The sequence below is a fragment of the Mustela erminea genome, chromosome 17 (genome assembly GCF_009829155.1).
Source record: "Mustela erminea isolate mMusErm1 chromosome 17, mMusErm1.Pri, whole genome shotgun sequence".
Classification (NCBI taxonomy): Eukaryota; Metazoa; Chordata; class Mammalia; order Carnivora; family Mustelidae; genus Mustela; species Mustela erminea.
In genome coordinates this window covers 49,109,293-49,135,630 of record NC_045630.1, presented here as the reverse complement: position 1 = coordinate 49,135,630, position 26,338 = coordinate 49,109,293, and the positions used below count along the sequence as shown (strand labels likewise).

At 33.9% G+C, this 26,338-nt stretch overlaps 1 long non-coding RNA gene across 1 annotated transcript in view; it reads left to right on the top strand.

Annotated features, from left to right (window-relative positions):
* LOC116576115 overlaps positions 1 to 26,338 on the top strand; it is a 287,419-nt gene that overhangs the window by 258,209 nt on the left and 2,872 nt on the right. Inside the window, exon 2 of the long non-coding RNA XR_004280052.1 lies at positions 26,023 to 26,073. This is a non-coding gene — a long non-coding RNA (uncharacterized LOC116576115). The remainder of the gene's footprint in view (positions 1 to 26,022; positions 26,074 to 26,338) is intronic.

Below are 26,338 nucleotides of genomic sequence, written 5' to 3'. Positions count from 1 at the left end.
CCTTTCTTCCAGCTTGTCAAATTTGTTGGCATATAGTTGCTCATAATATGATCTTATAATTGTTTGTATTTCTTTATTGTTGGTTGTGATCTCTCCTCTTTCATTCATGATTTTATTTATTTGGGTCCTTTCTCTTTTCTTTTTGGTAAGTCTGACCAGGGGTTTATCAATCTTATTAATTCTTCCAGAGAACAAGCTCCTAGTTTCATTGATCTGTTATATCCTTCTTTTGGTTTCTATTTCATTGATTTCTGCTCTGATCTTTATTATTTCTCTTCTCCTGCTGGGTTTAGGCTTTCTTTGTTGTGCTTTCTCCAGCTCCATTAGGTTTAGGGTTGTGTACTTGAGTCCTTTTTTTTGTTTCTTGAGAAAGGCTTGTATCGCTATATACTTTGCTCTCAGGACCACCTTTGCTGTGTCCAAAAGATTTTTTTTTTTAAGATTTTATTTATTTATTTGACAGACAGAGATCACAAATAGGCAGAGAGGCAGACAGAGAGAGAGGAGGAAGCAGGCTCCCCGCTGAGCAGAGAGCCCGATGTGGGGCTCGATCCCAGGACCCTGGGCTCATGACCTGTGCCGAAGGCAGAGGCTTTAACCCACTGAGCCACCCAGGCGCCCCTGTGTCCGAAAGATTTTGAACAGTTGTGTTTTTCATTAATTTTTTTCCAAAAATTTTTTTTGCCATGAATTTTTTCAATTCTTCTTTAATTTCCTGGTTGACCCATTCATTTTTTAGTAGGATGCTTTTGAGCCTCCAGGTGTTTGAGTTCTTTCCAACTTTCCTTTTGTGATTGAGATCTAGCTTCAGAGCATTGTGGTCTGAAAATATTCAGGGAATGATCCCAGTCTTTTGGTACTGGTTGAGACATGAGGTGACTCAGGATATGATCTATTCTGGAGAATGTTCCATGTGCACTAGAGAAAAATGTGTATTCTGTGACTTTTGGATGGAATGTTCTGAATATATCCGTGATGTCCATCTGGTCCAGTGTGTCATTTAAGGCCTTTATTTCCTTGTTGATCTTTAGCTTGGATGATTTGTCCATTTCAGTGAGGGGGGGTGTTAAAGTCCCCTACTATTATTGTATTATTGTCAATGTATTTCTTTGATTTTGTTATTAATTGGTTTATATAGTTGGCTGCTCCCATTTATCTAGGGGCATAGCTATTTAAAATTGTTAGATCTTCTTGTTGGACAGATCTTTTAATGATGACATAGTGTCCTTCCTCATTTCTTAATATAGTCTTTGGCTTAAAATTTAATTTTTCTGATATGAGGATTGCCACCCAAGCTTTCTTTTGATGTCCATTAGCATGGTAAATTTTTTTCCACCCCCTCACTTTAAATCTGGAGGTATCTTTGGGTCTAAATGAGTTTCTTGTAGACAGCATTTTGATGGGTTTTGGTTTTTTATCCATTCTGATACCCTTTGTCTTTTGATTGGGGATTTAGCCTATTTACATTCAGGGTAACTATTGAAAGATATAATTTAGTGCCATTGTATTGCCTGTAAGGTAACTGTTACTGTATATTGTTTCTGTTCCTTTCTGGTCTACTATGTTTAGGCTCTCTCTTTGCTTAGAGGACCCCTTTCAATATTTCATGTAGGGCTGGTTTGGTGTTTGCAGATTCTTTTAATTTTTGTTTGTCCTGGAAGCTTTTTATTTCTCCTTCTATTTTCAACAGCAGACTAGCTGAATATAGTATCCTTGGCTGCATATTTTTCTCATTTAGTGCTCTGAATATATCATGCCAGTTCTTTCTGGCCTGCCAGGTCTCTGGATAAGTCTGCTGCCAATCTAATATTTCTATCATTGTATGTTAAGACCTCTTGTCCCGAGGTGCTTTCAGGATTTTCTCTTTGTCACTAAGACTAATAAGTTTTACTATTAGATGATGGGGTGTGGACCTATTTTTATTGATTTTGAGTGGGGTTCTCTGTGTCTCTGTGTCTCTCTGTCCAAGAGAAGAAGCTGCTCTTCTTCTCTTATATCTCCTGTTGAGTTTGTAGGTGTTCAGAATGGTTTGATACCTAACTAGGTGAACTCCTGGGATCTGATGTCATTTCATTCTGCTGCTCCTCCACCATCTTGCCTCTCCTCCCCATTCTTTGATCTTATGATGTTTTTCATCAGTTAATAAAATCCTTAGTCAATATTTTTTTCAAATACTATCTTTATTTCCTGTTTTTTTTATATTTTAATTAGCCCATTGTCAGATCTTAGTATCTTCTAATTGTATTTCACATTTTCCATCTACCATTCTGTGTGTAGCATTTTGTGTAACATCTTCATATATACCTTTCAGTCTTTAGTTATATACATTTTGCTGTTTAAACTGGATGCCAATGTTCTAATTTCAGTTTTTGAATTTTCATTTCTAGAGATTCTCCTTTTTTGCCCAAACACTTGTCAGTTTTAATAGACTATATGTACTCGCACTTTCAAAATATTCTCATATATTTTATAAAACATTTTTATTTTTTATATTATGGTTTATACAGACAGTTTTTTTATAGTTCTGGGGCTACAGTTTGTCAGTTTTTATGCTTATTAGTTATTATGGCTTATATTCTTTGTATTTAGTGATTTATTATTTGTTTGAGTTTATTAAATTTTATCTTTGGTGTCTCTATCTTCGTTTTAAAAATATCCTCTTCAGTGTATTTATGTGTTTGCTTCTTTTGGTTTTATAGGATACCTTTATTCTGTTAGGTTGAGTCTAAATTTGGGTTCTTTAGGACTAAGGTGTAGTGTAAACTCTGCCCCCAAACTTTGTATGTGTGAAACTATGATCAAGAATCTTCCTGGCAGATGTTTCTCTTATTTCCTTTGCAGTTAGGATCAAGATCCAAGCAGGTCATTTTTATGCACTTTCTCCTTTATGAAGACAAGTTTCTGTTTGGGATTGTTTTGTTTTTCCTCTCTTCAGTGACTCACCAAGTGTGTTGCCTTTTGGGAATGTGAGCTTTTTGCAAAGTTCTACAGTCAGATCCATTTCCTCGGTTCAGCTCTGTGGCTCTAATGCATAGCAGCCTCCTGTGTGGATTCTTTTCTTGTTGTTTGCTTTTAAATAGAAAGGATGGAGGACTGCCAATGCAATCTACATTATTTTTTTTCCCTTTTATTTTAATCAGCATTTTTAGGTACGAGGTACTCAGAAGTTTTTTTTTTTTCTTTTTCTTTCTTTTTTTTTTTTTAGCATTTAGTTTGTCATATTGCTTGTTATGGAAACTATGACTTTAAATCAATATTTATCATGGCATTTGGAAGATTTATTGTTATTTTACCCTCTACAGGCTGATTCAATATATTAAAAAATTTGCATATTCTTTTACAAGTTTCAACTGTCCAATTTAAATGGATTGCTGGTTTAACATATGACTAATAGACATCCATATCATTTCACTTTAGCCTTAAAAAACTTTAGGAGCTATTTAGGAATAATATCAACATTAAACTTTTGGACAGCCTTATCTCCCTTCTGTTAGGTCCACTCATTGAATTACCTCTGAGACTTGCCAAAAGCTAAGCTGTCTCCAACTTCCTAAAATTTATTCCTAGAGTAAAACTGTTCAGAACTCCTGTTTGTTTTCTGGGGTACTGCAATGGACTACATGCAAGTAAATCTGATGGATTTTTACTCACTCCTTTTTTCAGACTGAAGGAAAATCCTAAAAAAAGAAAAAGAAATTAATATTAAATTATGGTGTAATAAATAAATAAGAAATGGATATAATTATTTTTTGTTTAGGTATGTGTTTAGAGATCAGTTTTTAGTGGAGTCAAGTCTTTTAGTTTTAAAAGCAAACATTTATTCAATAGCAATCACAGTGTAAAAACCGTGTGCTATTATGTTTATGCCTTTTCCCTGTCCAAAAAAAACTGTAGTTTTTCTTTCTCATCTGTTTGTGGGTCTTCCATTATCACTATTGGTAAATGTACTCCAGGAGTAGAGAACCAAAACTCAAATTTCCCCTCACCCACAAGAAAAGTAATTCAACTTGTCCCATCTGGTATTCTTTCTGGACGATAAAACCGAACCTATTACTCTAAGCACAGATGATTGGGTCAGTGATTCACATGGCTGTCAAGATAATTATATATAGACTCAGCAAAAGACCAATCAACTCAGAACTGTGAAGTGAATGCTTTCCCGGTGTGTTAGTCCCTGCTGACAGTGCATTCCTTCTCTTTGGAGAACTAGGAATCCTAAGTGAAAGGAGAGAGAGTCTGCTCTATTAGCTTGCTCCCTTGTGTGCTAAGGTTATTTTTTATCTGTCTATGATACAAACAATGCATCTCAGAACATCTCAAACCCAGGAAGTCTAGATGAGCAAAGAAGTGATTCTCTGTACCACCCTTATCCTATTTTACCTCAAGAATGATTTATGAAGATATTAGTATTTTCTTTTCTGGGGAGTGGATGTACTACCTTATACTAGATACTCTTTAGTTTTTCTAACCATCTATAGTACCATTTCATTTATGCAGAATTTTTTCCTCATCCACATAAAAGTGATTTCATAGGAGCCAATATTAGATTTAATAATGATGTGTGTTTATCTTTAAATTGTAATATATGTATAGCTATTATCACTGAAGTTGATGTCAGGTATCTTTGGAATAGCTAAAATCATCTGAAGCTGAGGCCCCAAAGAAAATTCTGATTATGACGTTTTTACCAAGGTGTGTAAGGTAGTTGGTTGGCTATGTCAGAGTAATTGAATAAGGGCCAACAGGTAAATAATGTTGCAAGATACTATTTATTTAATATTTACATACATGCCAGTCACTGTGCTAAATACTAATTTAAATTCAGTAAAGGTAATGTCCACAGCAGGACCTGGAAGTGGTACTGTTTTTATCTGGGAGAGATGAATCAACTTGCCTCTTGTCATGATTGCAACAAACATTGGAGTAAGTGTATAAATTCTCATGTGACCAACTTCAAATTTTATGATCCTATGGACTCCAGCTTTTTCTTAGTATGTCCATATATTCTCTTCATCAGAAGCAACCAAGAAACCCATGAAGGATGCAGATTCCTAGTATCTCTATCAGACATTGAGAATTTTAGTCTCTCAGCTTCAGTCAGGAGATATAAATACTTAAAAATAGTGAGAATTCTAGGTGACTGTGGTACTGAGATCTGTAGTACTGTAAGTAGGTTTTGGATGTCATGAGGCAGAAACCAAAGCCAAGAAGGGAAGCTTCATTGGAACATCTTGTGTAAGCTTGAGAAATGAAAACAATAAAAGTTCTCATTTGAACATGTCTGCATAGGAGAATCACTTTAGAGTTTAAGTAAACAAGCATACATGCCTCGGCCCTATCCCAGACCAGTTAAGCTTGGGCCCTGCACATCAGTACTGCTAAAATGCTCCCCAGATGATTTTTAATGAAAAGCCAGGTTGTTCATGAACCTACAACTCTACTTTTGGAAGAGTTTTCCTTATTAAATGTGATTCTTTCAAAAGGAAGGAAGGGAAAGAAAGGAAAGGAAAGGAATGCAAAGGAAAGAGAGAGAGAGAAAGAGAGAGAGAGGGAGGGATGGAGGATGGTGGGAGGAAAGGAAAGAAAGAGAACGAAGGAGAAGCAAACATCCCCTCTGACCTTCTCTGTTGGATTTAGCTGGCTTTTGGAAAAAGCCAGCTTTTTCATTGCTTTAGAGAGTGCCACCTGACTGCTCCTCCTGTCCATGGTGGTGTACAAATAGTACAAAATCTGTGCATATCTGATAAAGTTATTACTAGTCTTCAACAAAGTAATATCAATTAGTGGTGATATAATAGACTTTGTTCTCCTATCTGACTTTTGAATTCGTAAGAATGAACCATCTTCAGTTTATTTTCCCTTACAAAGATTCCTACCATAATCGCACATCATTGCTCAAATTCCTAATAAGGTAGTATAATTTTATAAACTGAAAATTCAGATTATGATCAAAGGTTAATCTAAGAATTTGCTAGATTTGCTAAGAATTTGGCGAGACTTAATTACTGTAGGAAAACTACTCCATGTTCTCAAATCAGTTTATATGCCTGGAATGTAAGAGATGCACAGCTACTTGCAATGAGCCATCTTGCTAAGTTTCAGGTTACTAAAATGTCCCATTATCTCCCTCCGGAATTTATAAAGACCATTTGTTCTTTAGTTCGACAATATAGTATCACCGTGGAGAGAAATAGAGGAAAGCGAATGTAAATTAAGGTAGCAAAATGTACTTTAGAAATGATGATTTTGTTTGAAAACTCACTGTCAAGGTATATGAAATAAAGTATGTAACGAATGATTCAAAATAGTTTGGCTCAACCATACTTCACTTGAAAGTCTGAAAGGGATTCAGTTTCTTGGACTTCTTGTAAGAAAACTGCCAAAAGCAAATAGAAATGTCTGTTTTGATGAATATATATTTACTTAATTAAATATGATTATCAGTGGAAGAATAATCTTTTTTTACTCTAATAAATTGGAGTACGTGCACCTTATTTTTCTAAATATATTGTCTGAAATTGCCTGTAATTTATATATTTGCAATGTAAATAATAAAAGTTAATATTATCTTATGGCTGTTGGTATTTTAAAACAACCAGAATCTAGAAAACTTGTACTTTTTTTTTACTTTATTATCTTTCACAATATTATTGGCTCTGTTTCTTAGAATAGTTGTGTATAGAGACTTCCTATTGAAAAAATCAGTTTTCAGTAGATAATCATTATAATCCCAGAGAGACTACTCATAACAAACCTTCTACTGAATCTGGTCAGCAACTTTGATCCTGAGTAGATCAAGGACCAAAGATACCAAAGTTATCTGCTGACTTGCACTTTTTCACCCAGAGATACATGACGTTCTTGGTGATTAAACAGCAGTTGAAATTGCTTTCGCATAAATAGCTAGTAGTTTACTTTGCAAGGGTAAAGGTGGTATATAAAAAAAAAAAAAACCCTCATATTTTCAAGAGTTGAAGATGACATTAAAATCCTCTTTTGAAATTTGTTAACAGAAAAGTTTCAGAATGAATGTTTTTTGTTATTTGTTTTTTAAAGGTGGTTTTATTTTTATTTTTTTATTTTTATTTTTTAAAGATTTTACTTATTTGTTTGGTGCAGAGAAAGAGACAGAGAGAGACAGAGAGAGAGAGATCACAAGTAGTCAGAGAGACAGGCAGAGAGGGGGAAGCAGGCTCCCCACTGAGCAGAGAGCCCCACGTGGAGCTTGATTCCAGGTCCCCGGGATCATGACCTGAGCCGAAGGCAGAGGCTTAACCCACTGAGCCACTCAGGCGCCCTTAAAGGTGGTTTTAAAGAAGCAAATAAAGCACATTGGAAATTCTTGCCCGGAAAATATTTATCAATAAAGTTAATATCTAAAAATACCCAGATCTTTTTCTCTGTTTTCCATGAGGCCATTTGTGATTGGAATTGCCTTGGTTAATTCTCAAAATAAGTCAGCTACTATTTGACTATTTCAGTCTATGTACCTTGGATATTTTCAACTGATTTTTGTTTTTGGATGAATTCCAAGAGAAATAAGGCCTTATTAGTTGATATACATAAAACTGATTTAGAAATGTCTCAGTATCCACCCTATCATATGGAAAGGCATATATTTTACTAGACTCTGTAAGTATATCACTGTTTCCTTTTATGCCCCAGCTTTATTGAGATATAATTGACATAGAAAAATTGTGAGAGTTTAATGTATACAATATGATGATTTCATATATGTTATATACTCTGAAATAACCACAATATTAGTTAACTCATCCATTACTCCACATAATTACAACATTTTTGTCTATGTGTTTTGTAAACCTTTAAGATCTATTCTCTTAGCAACTTTTAAATATACAATACAGTATTAACTATAGTTGTAATGCTCTATACTATGTTCCTAGAATTTATTTATCTTACAACAAGAAATATCTAATCTCTGATCACTGTTACCTATTTTCTGTACCTGCTACCCACCACTGGCAACCACCAATCTACTCTCTGCTACTATGAATTCTTTTTTTTTTTTTTTTTTGAGGATATGGAGAAAAAGGAATGCTGATACAATGTTAATGAAAATGTAACTTGGTGTAGCCATTATGGAAAACAATGTAGAACGTACTCAAAATATCAAAAACAGAACAACCATATAATTCAGCAATACCTCTTCTGGATATATATTGAGAGGAAATGAATTCACTCTCTTCAAGAGTCATCTCTACCCCCATATTCATTTCAGTACTATTTACAGCAGCCAAGACATGAAAGCAGCCCAAGTATGATGAATGAACAACGAAACTGTGGTTTGTGTGTGTGCTTATATTCATATGAATACATATATATGTATACATATATATACACATATAAATGTATGATATATGAATGTTGTTTTATATATGCAATTTTCAGTTTAGATACGTTTGTGTGTGTATTTTTTTTTAAAGATTTTATTTATTTATTTGGCAGACAGAGATCACAAGTAGGCAGAGAGGCAGGCAGAGAGAGAGGAGGAAGCAGGCTCCCTGCTGAGCAGAGAGCCCAATGTGGGGCTCGATCCCAGGACCCTGGGATCATGACCTGAGCCGAAAGCAGCGGCTTAACCCACTGAGCCAGGTGCCCCAGTGTGTGTATTTTTAAAAGAGCCCCAGTGTGTGTATTTTTAAAAGAGCTAAGCCGTTCCCATTGTCCATATTACAGATCTTACTTGTCACTGTTGGTTGTCATATTGTTTGTTTATCTTTTAATTGTTTAGGTTTTTGTGAAAAGTCTTTCGTAAGTGATATACCTATTTGTTCCCTACATAAGTAGTGGCAAAATCAGTATATGCCTTCAATAATATTTTATTTTTAGTTTTAAATTTACCTTCTAAGATCTTTCATTTTACTATTAATATATTCATAAAATATTTCTTTGTTAGCTTTAATATATATTTATTAATATTACATATTAATATAATATTTGTTAATACATAAATTATAATAATATATAATATACATTAATATAATATATATTATTCTAAGTCCTTATAAAGAATCAAACATTGCTCTTACTGCTGTCTTCTCTTTCCTACTTCCTTTCTTAAATTTTATTAGTTATGTTATCTGTACATGGTTAGGACATGTAACATATATTTTCTTCTTGGCAATCCTAAATTCCAGGCATGACTTAATTTCTAGAGTTAGATATATTTAATACTTGGCTGCTCCTTCTTTTACAGTAATTCTCTATCTTGTGTTGGATGAAGTTCATGCTCTTTTCATTTCCTAGGGAAGGAGTCAAAAGAAAAATATTCTCTGAATTTGTACCTATCCAAGTATTTGCGATCTTTGTTATTGAAAGATGATTTACTGGGTTTCAGTTTACTTCCGTAATAGCTTTACAAGTGTTCTTCACCTATATTCTGGTGCTAAGTGAAGAAATCTGAGACCGGCATGATTTTTCTGAGTGTAATTGGTTTGTGTTTCCTGTTGGGTTGCTTAAGAATTCTGACTTTATATTGAAGGGCAATGCCTTTTATAGGACATCTTTGCGTTCCGTGTTAGGCGTCAGTATTCTGTGGTATGTGGTGGTCTCTTTAAGTATGTGGGGTTGAATCACCTTTTATTTTAGGTAAGTGTATTGAGTTATAGCTTGATTTTCTTCTTGAGGGACTGCAGTTTTGCATGTGTTGGCTTGCCTTTGCATGTTTCTCTGCATCTGTAGTTTCCCATGTAGTATTTTTCAACTCTTTATGTTAAGTTTCTATTTTTATTTTCTTTTCTGTCATTCTTTCTTTGGTCCCCTCTGTTCCCTTCCTTCCTCCCTCTGGCTCTCTTTCTTCCTTTTGTCTTCCTTCCTTTCTTCTATTTCCATTTTCCATGTCTACAATTACCATTTTTCTTCCCTCTTCTTTCAATTTGCTATTTCTGTAACTATTTTTAGTGCATTTCGTATAGTTCTGCCAGCTCATATTTTATCTGCTTCTGTTTCTTACAGTTTGTTCCCTGAATTCTCATAACCCTGCCTTGGGATCTTTATAGACATAATTAGTTTGCAAATAACATTTAATTTTATAATAAAATCTTAATGAGCCATACTTATTTTCTTTTGTGCAATGTTCTTTTGGCATACATTCTCCAAATAAGTATAATTTTCTGATCTTGTCTTTATTTTTCTTATAATATCCTTCTAACCATGCTGTATCACTTTCAGTTTTATTATTTGAATCTTACTGTATCAATTTTTCTGCATCAGCTTCTTGCTAAGCTTCCTTTAGAGAGAAAGTGTTTCTTCAGGGTTATCTGCCATTCACAATTTATAGTGTCTCTTCTTATCTGGTACTTCAAATGCAGACAATATTATTAAAATAGTCTTGCCTTATTTACTTTTGCAATAGACTGATTCCCCGGCTCCTCTCAAATTCTGATAACACTCCAGATCCCATTGTTTTTATCTTTTATTACAAACAGTAAATATGTATTTTTCACATCAGGGTCTTTTCTTCACCCTTTGTAAATGTTCTTAATCTGGTGTTTTCTGAGATCTTCTTACTGGTCTCTTCTCAAGTCTCTTTGTGTTTCCTTTCCTTATATCCTTTCAGATGGCTGCACCATTTCTTTTAGCTGTGAAATAGATTAAAATGGCAGATAACTGTTATCTACTTCTACCAAAAATGTAATGTATTTTTTAATGTTTATTTGTTATTTTACATGCTTCATATGAGGACCAAAGGAAAATGCTGAATTTTGAATCTGTGTCCCTGCTGAAAATAAAAAATGTTATTAATAATATTTACTTTACAAATGAGGAAAATAGAACACACAGAACTTAACACATATACACCAAATTAGGAAACCAGTAAGAAGAGCTAAGATTCTACCCAGAAAATATGGCCCCGTAAACCACACTCAAACATATGATATTTCTGAGAAATTCAAATATTCTAGTTCTAAGCTAAAAATAATTATCCCAATTCAAGCAAAATATTTTCCTCAGATAAGATTGTGTATGATTGAAAATATACATATAAAACCATAACTTATTTTATGAGTTGTCTAATTGCTTTTATCTGGAAATTATAAGGACTATTGCTCAATCCTAGAATACTACACAAAATAAACAAATGTATATATGGTCTCTGATATAGGACCATATCCCTAAATTTTTATTTATATTTTAAATCAATTTAAATCATTTTTTGACAGTCTTTTACATTAGAACAACTTTGCTTATGTTTTGGCAAGGTATGAACTTCGTTTAAATGTTTGTTTTAAAAAGAAGTATGTCTTGTTTTCACTGTATCATTTTTGTAACCTTACTGGTGCTCTAGTCCTTTTATTTTACTCTTTTTTTTCCTTAAAAAAGGACACAAAAAACAAAAATCTGTCACTGAGAACTTTTTCCTTCTGTTTTCACGTTCTATATGTTCTATTCTTTCTGTTCTATTATTCAGTTTCTCTTTCAACTCTTCCTTTTAAGTGTGTTCTAAGAAGCTGATTGAGAATTTTGTCACTGGTGTCCTAGGTGGCTCAGTCTGTTAAGCATCAGTCTTCTGCTCAGATCATGATCCCAGCATCCTGGGACTGAGCCCCAAATTGGGCTCCCTACTCAACAGGGAGTCTGCTTCTCCCTCCCCACCCCCATTCATGCTGTTTCCCTCTCTCTTGCTTTCTCTCTCTCTCTCTACCTCTCCAGTAAATAAAATCTTAAAAAGAGAGAGAGAGAGAAAGAATTTTCTCACAGGTTTATGCTATTTTTTTAAATTCTTTTTTTATTGTTTGCTTTTATGGCTAGTATGAAAATGTCTTTCCATTTATTGACTGATAAAAATAAAAGTTCCATGTTTGATCCACTTTACTGTTACCTTTTTCTTCTCTGTATTTAGCTTTATTACCTCCTAAGACTTTTGCGAGGTGGCTTTACTTAGATTTATTTCCTATGTCTCAGTCTACTATGACAGTTTATTCTCCTATGTTTTACAATAACTTCATCCTGATCTTCAGACACAGAATAAACAAGTTGCAAACACTTTTCTGGTTTTGAAAATGTAATAGGAAATAGGTATTTGAAAGTTTTTAAAAATTCCTTCACCTATCATATTTCCTTTCCTTTCTAGAATTAAATGTATAGCAAAATAATAGAAAACTCAAGGTATTCTTTTAATGTAAAGTCTTGTCATTTTTTTCCTTCTTTTTAAAAAATTTTTATTTAATTTTATTTTTTTCCAGTGTTCCAAAATTGATTGTTTATGCTTTATGTGAGGTTTAACAAGCTTTGTACAACTTGACTAAATATTATATTGACTGGCATTGGTTACCTCAATGTATGTGTTAAATCTTCTGGAGACACTCTCCTTGCTGGCTGATGTAGTCATCTTTCCTTAAAACTGTATCATCTACTAACAGCCTTGTTTTATTTGTCTTTTTGTTAATAGCATCTTACATATAAAATCGGAAAAATTCTTACTTGGAAATTTAATTAAAAGTATGCTTTGACAATGTAACTTACCTACATTTAAGTTGTTACAGAAATAATTATTAAAAATGTCACAAATGTCATTACAAAATAAAGAAATGTATTTATGCAGTCTCTGTGTAGAATAGCTTTTGGAGGTTGAAGTCGCGGGACAGTTAAAATTTTTGCTGAGGTCAATTATACATATTTAGTGGTAAATGAATATAAGGAAAACAAGCATATTAGGATTTTGAAAGAGGAAGTACAGAATCTTCATCAGAAATGTGTGATGACGGGGTGCCTGGGTGGCTCAGTGGGTTAAAGCCTCTGCCTTTGGCTCAGGTCATGATCTCAGGGTCCTGGGGTCGAGCCCCATATTAGGCTCTCTGCTCAGCAGGGAGCCTGCTTCTTCCTCTCTCTCTGCCTGCCTCTCTACCTACTTGTGATCTTTGTCTGCCAAATAAATAAATAAAATCTTAAAAAAAAAGATGTGTGATGACTCAGGGATAGTAACTTAGAAAAAGGACTTTTTGATCTAGATTTCTGAGTTAAGGAGAAAGCTCAAGAGCTTTTTAATGTAATAATGAAAACCCTGCATTTTCTTTATATGAGACAAAATACATTAAAATCATAATGATTATGGGGGCGCCTGGGTGACTCAGTGGGTTAAAGCCTCTACCTTCGGCTCGGGTCATGATCCCAGGGTCCTGGGACTAAGCCCCACACTGGGCTCTCTGCTCAGCAGGGAGCCTGCTTCCCTTCCTCTCTCTGCCTACTTGTGATCTGTCTGTCAAATAAATAAACAAAATCTTTGAAATCATAATGATTATGGACCAAATGTTATTTTAGTAACGAATCTTCTTTTGTTAAGAAATTATCTAAATCTTCAACCTAACCCTAAATAAAAGGGAAACCCATTCACCCCTGCTCAGGAAGTCATGGCTTTGTAAATTATTCCCTGTGATCTCCTTATTTGCTGCAAATAAAGTTTCTAATTCTTTTTTTCTTATGGATTTGTTATATAGTCATACAAGTACACAAATATATCTCTCTCTCTTTCCTTCTTTCCTTCCCCTTGTTCTCTTATCTCTCATTTTTATTAATTGCAGATGTGTTTTCCTATTTGTAGCTTGTCTTTTGACTCTAACACATCTTTTGTGGATTAGACTTTTTAATTTTTAAAATAAGAAAATGTATTACTCTTTTCCATTATTTGAATGTTTGTGTTTTCATAAAACGACATTACTATGTAACTAACAACACACTGATTGAGAACATAGTTCTAAGCCTATGATACTGGTTTTGAATCTTTATTCCCTCCTACACTAAACTGAGTAATCTCAGGCAGATTACTTAAAAACTATGGGTAAGCAGAATTCTAAGATGTCTCTTAAGATTTTTGCCCTCTGTACACAAACTCTGTATAATTACCCCCCTCTTTTTTTGATCATTAGAGAACTTGTGGATATAATGGGATATTATAGCTGTGATAGGTTACTTATCAGCTGACTTTTAATCAAAGGGGAGATTATTGAGATGGGACTGACTTAACCAGGTGAGTCTTTAGAAGGGTCTTTCTGAGGTTAGAGGAAATGAAATGTACAAGGGCTTATGCCTTTGGAGAGGTCTTCACCTCAGATGGGTGGCAAATGTGAGAGAGGCCTATGTGGGAAGGACCTGAAAATGGTCCTGGTCACCTGCTAGCAAGACAATGGGGACCTTAGTCAGATGCTCCAAGGAGATTATTTCTGCCAACCTTTTAAAAAGGAATCTTTTCCTAGTGGAGCCTCAGGTGAGAACATAGCCAGCCAACACCTTGATTTCAGCCTTCCAAGTCCTGGAGCAGATATTTTAGCCAAAGTGTGTGGGTTTCCTAACCCACAGAAACGTTGAGAATATATCTGTGATTTGAGAATATATCTGTGTTTTCAGCTTGTAGGTTTGTGATTATCCATCAGTAGAAAACAAATGTATGCTTGAAGTCCAATTTCTTCATTTATCAAATGAGGATAGTAGTAGTCTCTAGTTCATAGAGCTGATGGCTGTCAAGATTGCATGAGTGAATAAATCAATATAAACTTGGAAAATGCTTAGCAGTGCACAATGCTTGATCAAGTGAACACTATACAAATGATAGATTTTAATATGAAGAATACAGTCTTCTATATTTTATTCTAAAACTTTTAAAGGATCGTTCATATTAAGCTTATAGTCTACTAGATAGTGATTTTCGTGGAGAGTCTGAGGCAGGAATCCATCCTTTCTTCCTCCCTCCCTCTCTTCCTTCTGTGGAAAACTGATTGCGTCAGCATCATTAGCTGAAAATCCCATACTTTTCCTCAGTGATATGAAATACAGTCTCTTTCATAGGCCAAGTATTCATCGATGAATAGGTTGATTGCTCTGCTCCTTCATGTGTTATATCGATTTCTTTCTTTTTTCTTTTATCAATAACTCAGTCATTAACACAAGTCTTAATATCTGTCAGGGCAAATCCTATCATTTTACTCTTCGTAGGGTTTCTCTCACTATTTTTCCTTTTGAAAGAGTAAGACACATATATTACTAGAGTGCACGAATGTTAACTATATGAACAAAGAGTTTTTTTACATATATATCATCAGAATAACTATTACTCAGACAAGATATAGAATACTTAATGGTGTGCATTTCTCTCATGCACAATCCAAGCCTATAGAAACTCCCACTAACCATTATTTGGACTTCTAAAATATGGATTTGTTTTAACTGCTTTTGAACTTCATATAATTATACTTTTAAAAATATATTTTGTTTTTGTTTATATTCTTTCACTCTACATAGTAATGTTGAGATCCATCCAGTTTTGGATGTAACAGGAATTTGATTTTTTTTTCAATGCTGAGTGGTATTCCATTGTGTGATAATGCTGCATTTTCTTAATTTGCCTGTTGGTAGGTAGTTTGTTTCCAGTTTTTGACTGTTCAAATAAGCCTGTTGTGAATATTTTCCTGGAGGTCTTTTATTGATATATCCACTTATTATCTTGGATATATAGAGAAAAATAGAATCACTGGGCCATTAAATAGATATATATTTAATTAGAAACTTCTAAATAGTTGTCCAAAACTGTTGCATTTTTCTATATTCTTACTAGCATTGTGTGAAAGTTACAGTTGCTCCATGTTTCCACTAATATTTAATATGGGAGGTTACTTTATTTTTAACTATTCTATATTATTTTAACTGGCCATTCCCTCATTATAGTTTTGTTTTGCTTTTCCCTGAAAGCACATTTTTGTATGCTTATTTGCTTATTGGCCACTTGATATCTTCCTAGTGAAAAGTGTCCTCAGTTATTTTTTAATTGGGTTCTTTGTCTTTTCTTTCTTTCTTTCTTTCTTTTTTTTTACTGATTTATGATTTCTTTTACATTCATACATATACAACACACCCTTGTGTGTGTATATACACATATATATTTAGTTATTATGAGTATAATTTGTAATAATACATGTGATTTTATTGAAATAAAGGGTTTCCTGTAGAAAATCATTCATAGAACTAGTTAGCATTTATAGAGTGCATAACGACTGATGACAGAGATATTTGCTGACCACTGACTGTTCTAGGCATCATGTTAGGTGCTGAGAATAAAGTACTGAAGAATATAAATGCAATTCTGTTCTCAGAGAACATAGAATGATAGACTATATATAAAAGAAATCAGTATTTGATTGCAATATGTACTTTAAAAATGTATAGGCTACTCTTAGAGGGATTAACAGCTAATACATCCTAATCAAGGAAGTCAGGAAAGAAATCCTAAAGAAGGACCATTGAAGTTGAGGCTCTAACTGTGTCAAAGCAAAATATGGCACAGAATTCAAATATTTTTGTTATCTTATGAAAAAGACTGGCACTAAACAGGTAGTTACAATACTGTTAAATGTTATAAGAGGAATTCATGTAGTATATAAGCAAATAGAAAGGATGAGTGACCTAGTTGAGTTAGAAATCTTATCAAAGGAATTGATAGCACAGCTTAAAAGGATTTCAAACATTTTAGAGACAATTTCTGGGGGTTCCAGGTAGGTTAAACATCCAACTCTTGGTTTCAGCTCTGGTCATGATCTCATTCATAGGTCATGAGATTGAGCCCCATGTCAGGGTCCACTCTCAGTGGGGAATCTACTTGAAAATTCTCTCCCTGTATCCCTCTCCCAACTCATGCCCCAATTGTGCACAAGCATGCTTTCTCTCTCTCTAAAATAAATAAATAAGTCTTTTAAAAAAATAAACAATTTCTGAATATTGATCTTTAACTCTTACACTACTTCTTTGATGTGCTGATTAATTTCCTTTATATTTAGGAAATTTCTTGGTACTTAAACTTTAGGTATCTTTATGGTGCATTAACAACAAAAAATATTAGGACCTGGACTCAGGTACCATGCTGTGAATGAACTTGATGAAGATATGATAGTGTACCTACAACGAGACAGCCAGGTGTTCCAAACAAACTGATCTAATATAAATGTTAATGTAATAGATTATTTACTTGAGGATTTTAACATAAATTTACAGCATGTTTGTGTCTGTGGCACCAAGAATCTTTGAACAAGGATAGCACTCTTATGTTTAAGAACCCTTATTTGAAATCCATCAACCCCCAAAGAAATTTTGCATGCACAGGACATAACAAAATAAATTAGCGCCTGAAATAATCAGCTGGGTAATGAACAACAATTACTTTTTTTCACACAAGGATAGATCATCAAAAGCAGCTTCAGATTTGCTTTCTGATGTCTAACATGATTAATTGTATTTTTGTGGCTTGAAAAGGCAAACTTTCTGCTGTTATGGGGATTGACATTATTGGACTTTGAAGGCTGTGCTCTTTTCCTTCATCTGGAAATTCTTTAAAATTCGATAATGCTGCTTGAGAGGACTTCCCTCCCTGATCAACTTTGTTTTATATTTGACAGAGTGCTCATTTTTAGAAGCAATAGTTTCATTATGTAAGATTACAAATCATAAATGAGTCATTTAATCAGGTACTAGAATAGAATTAATGTTATATGAGGAGAATTTTCTTGTCCAAAATGGATGGAATTTCAGTTTAACACTTGAAAATACGAAATAATTTTATAATTCCTTGAAGAATAAGATATTTTTGCTTTAAGCCCATATAGTAATGTTGGGGAGTAATATAAATAAAAAATACTTTCTCAATTTTAAGTATCTGCTCTTCAGTTTAAACCAGTAAAATGTAATAAACTTATAACCCAGTGGTGAAGTCTATTTCCTGTAGATTTTACTTGAATTTTGAAAGCTGCTACTACTCTTTAAAGGAAAGGATACATAACATCCCATTGCTGTTGATAAATTATTTGTTTTAATTACTCAGTGTCAAGTAATCTCTTATGATTGGCCTCTTAAAATTGGCCTCCATGAGTTATATTAAGTTGCACTTGAGTTAGCTACAAATGATGAGTACATATGTGCAAACATTCTTCAGGAAAATTGATTAGAATAAAAGTATCTTTCTACTTAGCATAGCTGGGCCTATGTAACCAGCGCATACACAAGAGAAAGCAACTGCAAGGTGTCACAGGCAGAATGTTTTATTTTTTTATTTATTTTTTATATTTTTGAAGATTTTACTTATTTATTTGACAGAGAGAGAAACAGCAACTGAGGGAGCACAAGCACAGGGAGGGAGGGAGGGAGAAGCAGGCTCCCCACTGAGCAGGAAGCCCGATGTAGGGCCAGATCCTAGGACTCTGGAATCATGACCTAAGCCTAAGGCAGATGCTTAACAACTAGCTACCCAGGCGCCCCAGAATGTTTTTAATTCTCATTTCAATAGCCAGAGGGACAGCTTGCAGTGTTAGATCAGAAGACGTCATCGAGGCAGGACTGTTGGAAAGTAAACAGAAAGTAGGACATCGAAACTGCTTAATATTCAGTTCAGGTAGAGATGTGTAGTGCAAACAGTTAAGCATATGAAAGAATTCAAAAGGGAGATGCATCAGGAAGGAGGGGCTCTTCATTTTATTGAAGTCAGATTAATGGTTTTTAATCATAATAAATGGACATTGAGCAAAACACCAGAAAAGATCTGTTGCCGCCGCTGGCAAAATGCTTCTTCGGCAGGAAAGAGGCAGATGATGCACAAGTCAGAGGGGCTCAGGAAATGATAGAGTAAATCTCAAGGTAGAAAAGTAATTGAAGTGAAGATAAATAGTCATTTCATATTCTAAATACACAGGAGCGTTACCAATGTTTGGTAGGGATGTCACACTTAAAGGCAATGCATGGAAAGGTTACAGGCCGGGACTGGGGTATTCACCTGCTGATATCCAGATCCATGCTTATCCATACACAGTCCTGTGCTGTTTTCTAGTAAGTCCACGGTATGTATGTATTAGCTATTGTTTCTTTTGTTAAAATAGGGGTCAGTGTGTCTAAGTTATATACACACCATAAATTCAAGAGGGTGGCTACTTCACCTGTATAGTATACCCAGCCCAGATTCTGACAAGCGGTATGCATTTGATAAAGATTTGTTCAATGAATAAACAGGTGGATTATATTGTATAAGTTTTTAACAAATGGGATTTCATATCAACACTTGAGTTGTAGTTCTATATTTATTTGTTACCAAATTCCATTAAGTAATCCTTGAATCTAGCATGCCATTCCAGGTTCGCTGCCATTGTGTGTATAGACTGCATTCCGTAAATAAGTCAACCAGCTATTGCTCTGCAAAATGCCCTCATTTCTTCTCATTCTCATCTTAAAATTCTGTTTATCCTTAAAGTAACAATCTTGTGTACTCTTCCAAACTACTAAACACTCATTTCCAAATAATGGTAGTAGTCATAATAACACTAAGATTAGGATATTAGCTCTTTAACATACAGTACTTTCCCCTCACTTCATATTAACTCTACTCTCTTTTTTTTTTTTTTAAAGATTTTATTTATTTATTTGACAGAGAGAAATCACAAGTAGACGGAAAAGCAGGCAGAGAGAGAGGAAGGGAAGCTGGTTCCCTGCTGAGCAGAGAGCCCGATGCGGGACTCGATCCCATGACCCTGAGATCATGACCTGAGCCGAAGGCAGCGGCTTAACCCACTGAGCCACCCAGGTGCCCCAACTCTACTCTCTTTTTTAAGCAAAATAATGATGGTTTCATGTGTCTCATGTATATAGTCTTTTTTGTTTGTTTGTTGTGGGCATTTTCCTTTGTTAACATTCGTTGCCGTATGATAGCGCAGCTATTTTTTCTAGCATTTGTTTTTGTCTTCCACTCTGTCCTGTAAGTTACAGCAGGGCAGAAATCTTTGTGTTGTTCATTATTATGAATTTGTGAACTGAGGGCTTAGAAAAGAACCTGGCACATAGGCAATATACAACAAATGTTTGCCGAAAAGAAATAATTTGAGTTCTCCTGCTTAAAGAACTCCTAATTCATAATATGAATGAGATCCTCAAATGCAGTTAGATGCTGATATATTGTCACACTCAATTTGCACAGGGACCTGATTGTTATATCTGATGTTATTGCTGCTGTAAGATGTATTCTTTCTTGAGGTAATCTTTTCTTTTTGCTTTTTAAAAAAAGAAGTCCAGACGTGAACATTATGACCTTATAAAACGAGTTGATTCAGGAGTGAAGTAGGCTGTGGTTTTTGTGTACCATTTTTTTACTCTTCAAATCTGTAGTGAGAATCATTCATATTCTTATCTTACAAAGCAGGCTTCTTTCCTGAGTTTTTGTCAATTAGATGTACTCACTTTACATTCTAATTCATCAGAATATTACATAAAATATAACGCAGGAATGGTTATGTGTTTCTATTTTTCAGGATTAAAATAACTTAAGAAAATAGTGGCAAATGTTGTAGGACTCTAATTTTAAAGAGGGAATCAGAGGTGTCAGGTTTGTGGTGCAGTGTTTGCCAGACCCTTTGACCTCATTAATGTATATATAGTTATAAGGTGATAATTGTTCTCTTCACTCTAATTGAGGTGGAAGTGGGTTGTTAATAGTTTCCCTTTTATGAAGAGAGATGAACAAGAAAGTCAGGAAGTGCATAATCAAGGATGCCATGTAGGTTATTGATTTGATATTCATTTCATACTATTTTATGAACACCTTTATATCTTTGTAACTTCTCAATTAACTATAGATCATAGCTATTGGCTGACAGAAAATTTAGATGTATTGAAAAATCTATGCTCTTTATTGAAATTCATTTCTAGACTGTTGTCATTTCCAATATATAAACAAAAAGTGAGATGCTCTGGAGCTTCCCAAATATAATTATGTTAAACTTCAAACCTTTTTGTGTCAGCTAGGACCATTCTACATACCAAAACACTCTTTGAAACTTTGAAAATTTCAGTTTCATTTACATGTTTACAAACACCCTTTTATCCTAGAATTTTTGAGGTTGCTTAACCTCTCTTTCTTAGAGAATCAGGATGGCTAATAAGTTAATTTTATGCCTATTCCAGCCTATATATGCAATAGGTCCCATCCTCTAAAGTTAGGCAATTTAAAAATGATAATATTTGCTTTTAAAGATTTTTTAAAGATGTTATTTATTTGATTTAATTAATTTATTTATTTTTAAAATATAATTTTTAAATATTTTATTTATTTATTTGACAGAGACACACAAGAGGGGGAATACAAGCAAGGGGAGTGGGAGAGCGATAATCAGGCTTCCCACTGAGCAGGGAGCCCAATGTAGGGCTCCGTCCCAGGACCCGGGGACCATGACCAGAGCCAAAGTCAGACACCCAAGGACTGAGCCACCCAGGTGCTCCAAAAATGATAATATTTGTTGAGCCTTATTTTGAATCAATTAAGGGTCATTTATAAATTGCACTTTAAAGTACTGATCTCCTAAAAAAAATTTTTTTCATGGAAATAGCTAAAAGGACAGTCATTGTCCTTCTTACTTTGGCAATTAAACTAAGTAAAATTTCTCTATATCACCCACTTAATGTAAATATAATTCACAACTAAGATTAAATAATGTATAACACTTTAAGAGTATTAATCTTCAAAATTCAAACCTATGTTTTTCAAATATTTACACTTAAATTGTTTGACATTTAGGTGTGTTTTCAATCTTACTCTCATGAGCAAATTTTAGGGTATGTTAGGGGTTTAGAAATAATTATTTTATGGATATTTCACGTTTTATCTTTTGGACTTTCTTGACATAAATATATTTTTGTATGTGTGTGTTATCATATCTCTTAACTTTTTAAAAAACTTTTAGCCTTGACCTGGAGTTCATTTTCTTTTCTGCCACGTTTTTTTATCTTGAGGCAATTCTTGGCTTTGTCAAGGATACCAAAGACAAAAGACTCAAAAAGCAGTTAAGCACTTCTCTTTTTTTGTTCCTGAAGTTATTTTTTTGTATGGTATTTTACTTTTTATCTTTTGTGATTGTCTTACAAAATTCAGATATTGTTACTAGTCAGCAAAAGGCCCTCTTCAGGGATTCTTTGGTTTCTCATAAACTACTGTGATAATTTATTGGGTGCTTTCACAACACATACATAAAATATTTTGTGATTTATATGTCTTAATGTGTACTGACTTTGCTATAAAACATCTTTAACTTTTATGATTAGCTATTCCAGTGTACCTCATAACATTCAATAGCCATGCATAAAACATCTGATGATTATGCTGTTTGAAATCTAGCTTCAAAGATTGCAATTTAAATAATTAGGAAATTGGTGAAATATTTTGCTTGTATGTCATTGATTTTTTTTCTCCAAACTACTAAAATACATTTCTGTAAAGTATTATAATTAATGCCACCAACATATACCAAGTGTCACATTTGATTCTATTAAAACAGAGATTTCAGTTAGTCACTATAATAAAATATTTTTATGTGCAGATTCTGTGCAGTGCAATGTTTAGTTTGATAGAATGAGACAAGTGATATCAGTATATTGTCTATTGGAGCTGATGTATAATAAATCAGATGAAAGCTAGGCTCGCATGCCATGCTGCTGCAGAAAAATGATAATCAAATTTGACTCTCTTAGACGTCAGAAAAAGTTGATTCTGTTTCTAAATCCCTAATGTAAGAAAATAATTTTTTAATCAGCCTTAACCATGAATTTCCAATTCTTGATGTCATGACATTGAACATGTTTATGAATCAAAATATAGTAGTAGCATGCTTCTGTTTCCAAGTGAAGCCTACACATTAGTTTATATTCCAAGTTACCAAAAGCAGTATTTCTAGTAACCTAGGCACTCATGCAATAAAGATTGAGTGCGAAAAGTCAAACATGATATATTTTAAAAATGATAAGCACTTATGTAAGATATAAGAAAGCAATATAATGTATATAAAAGCCAACAATAATTTCTAGACAGAATGTTTAATATTATTTTATTTAAAGATTAGTCTACATATAGGGTGTATACCACACCTCTACTTCAGAAATGTGCCTATTGTTATAAAGCTGGCTTAAAGTCAGAAAGAAAAATGTCTCTCAAAATCTATTTTAAGGAAATTACAGCTATAAACACTATGATACAATGTATTTCTGAAGAAAATGTGTTTTTTTTTTTGAGAGTATATATTAGAATCCTTTCCTTCTTCTTTATATTTTTTTTTCCCACTGTACGCTTTAACTTGGCCTGTGTTTGAAAAGGGAAGGGGTTGTTGGACAGGTGCTACGGGTATCTTCCTGTTCCCCAGCCTGTGAATATAAATTAGTGTCCCTTTCAATTTCTTTTTTTCTCTTCAGGTCATTATGATATGATCATGCATTTTTTTTCTCAGTTTACTTTTACCCTAATATTTTCAGTGAATCCAGGGTTACTTGCGTAAGTTCAAAGAACCATCGCTCCTGTAAGTTGTGCCATTTGTTATCAGTTATCTAAGAAAGAGAAATTAGAGTGTTATCTGGAAGGTAGAATCTCTCTAGAGTGATTTCAAATAGTCACACCTGTAGGTCTACTTTGCTTTCTGGGCTCAGTGGTGAATGTTGAGGTCTAGGTGGGATGCTGAGTTTGGGACTGATTAGATCGCTGTTTTAGGTGTTGTTAGGTGCCATCAGGAATGTGTGGACAAGCATGTCTCTGTTGGTCTGGGATCCTCCTGAGTGTAAGAATGCTCTTAAGAAAAGTATTTCTGTGCTCGGATTGACAGAATTCTAAGATATTTCTCAAGATTCCGTACTCCCTTTGAAGTTCCAGGGCTGTGAGTATGATGGGATATTATTCATGTGATTAGGTTATGTTATCTGCTACAGGTGATTTTGGAAAGTAATTTGGGTGGACCAAAACTAATTCAAAGAGCTGTTTAAAAGCAGTGAATTCTCCCTTGCTAGTTACAGAGAGGGAAATCACAAAAGATTTGAAACCTAGGAAGGTTCCAACACAAGGATGTTTTTCATTGCTGAGATGGAGGGGTCCTCATGGCAAAAATGTGAGAGTAGCATGAGTAGCTAAGAGCAGTCCACAGTCCAAAACTAGTAAGCCTATAGGGACTGGGTCCTACAGCCATAGAAATGAATTTCACCAAACTGAACAAGCTTAGAAGTCCATCTTTCTCTTGGGGAAATGAGAATGTAACAGACTGATACCTTGATTTTAGCCCATAAGGCCCTGATAACAGAGGATCTAGTTAAACTGGGACAGATTACTGATGCACAGGAACTGAGGTGGTAAATGTGTATTGTTTTAAGATGCTAAATTTGTTCCAGCAATAAAAAAAGTAATACAGGTACCAAGAGTTTCCTCTTTTTCATTAAGATTCCTCTTTTAGACTTTTCATTGCCCCTTACAGCTGTATGGTCAGTCAGAGCCACTTTAGTCCATAAGACTGATTTTAAAAGTCGAAATGAAGAGAAAGGACGCCAAAGTCTTCTCAAAGATGAAAATTGAACACATTAAGTTCAGATAAATATATTTGATAGATACACAGAAAAGGATGCCACCAGTCTTTCACTACTTTGTAGGCTAATTCCAAAGCCTCATAAACAGTGGTTGGGGTTTTGCATTTGTGTCGTGAAAGGATCTATTTGAGGAGGACCCAGAAGGCAGATACTGATTATAAATTTCAAGGAAGTAGATTTTTGGCTTCAAAATAGTCATGATTTTCTGTTGTTTGATTTCTTGTATCAATTTTGGAAAATTAGAGGACATCTTTTCAAACACTGCTTATGTCCCACTTTGTTCCTCTCCAACTGGTACTGCACTTCTGAGATGCTTACAGTATATCCCTTCACTCTCTTATTTTCATTTTTACACTTTTTATATTATTTTTGTCTCTCTCTCTGTAGTTCATTCTGGTTATGTTCTTCTACCTAATTACCAGCTTAACAATTTTATTTAACTATGTCTACTTGGCTGTTAAATTCACCCTTAGAGCCATTAATTTCAGTTATTATATTTTTCAGTTTTCCTACTTGTATTTATATTTTTCTTCAGATTGGTTTGCTTTCCATTCCTTGACCTAGATCACAGTACTGTCTTTTATAGTAGGCAAAGCTGTTTTGAAGTCTGTATTTCAATGCTTCACTTTATTTTATTTTATTTTTTTGCTTCTCAATGGATCCTTTTCTGTTCTGTTATTTCTCTTATGTTTGTATAATCTTATCTTGTTTTCATATGTGCATGCTTTTATTTTTAAACAAATTCCAACTTTTATGAATAAATGGAGGTGTAGAATGGTGTTATCTCCCTCAAGAGAAGATTTATTTATTATTCTGATAAAGCTGGATCACTTTAATCCAATTATACAGATTGAAATGATTCAAAGCTGGACTTAAACTTCTTTTATGGACATGTCTGATTTTGGTTAACCCTCTAACTATAGCGTTGTTTGCTAGAGTCTAAACTCAAAGCCTGGGTAGGAAGATTATCAAGCCATTAATATATTTTTTTTTTCCCTAAACTCATGAACCTCAACTTTGTTCCTCTTAGGCTTTAATCCTTTGGGGCTATCATCTCTCAAACTCTCTCCTCTGACAGAGTAAAAACTCTGACAGCTCCCTCTCTGAACTCTTAGAGAATCCTGGGAGAAAATCATTACAAACCTTATTTCATGTTTCTGGGTTTCTTCAGATTTTTAGATTAGAACTTGAGATACGTATTTTTTAATCCTGTTATAGATTTTCTAGTTTGTTACCAAAAGGTTTTTTTTTTAATTATTTAGAGGGCTATTACCAAAAGCAAAATTGGTTTATGTATGTATATGTGTGTGTATATTATTATACAGTATATCTATCTAACATTTTATACTTACAAAATATCTTTGATCATGAATTTAATGAAAAGTCTATAATCTTACTGTTCAATATTTGGTAGGTTATGCCAAACATTTAATATACACTCTCATAGAATTGCTTATTTGAAATCTCTATTCTTTATACATACCAGAATCTTGGATAGTTGAAAAGAAATTAAAGGAAAAATAATTAATTGAATTGGAAATCTTATATTTAATAATGGTTATTATGTACAAAACTTGTTTTTAGTTTAGAGTACATTTCGATTTAACTTTCATGTGATTATTATTGATGTTTCCCTGTTATTTTCCATTTTAGTAATCTTTCCATGATTATTAAATTTTGGATCAGCACACAGTGGAAGGAAAGGTAAGAAATTCCTTATTTCATACTTTAGTAACATAAATGGAATGTTTTGGATATTTGACTTCTCAAATAGAGAACTTTGTTTACTGTACTTTCTAATCAGTGGCTCTCGATAATGGTAACATTGATTGTCTAAAAAATTTGGGAGGGAAGAAAAAAGTATTGTGTATATTAGAGCAAACACTCCCGATGCCCAAAATAAGAAAGATTTGACAGCTTTATTCACACTCAATATTTAAATCATATATCAAGTAAGATCCTGTATTCA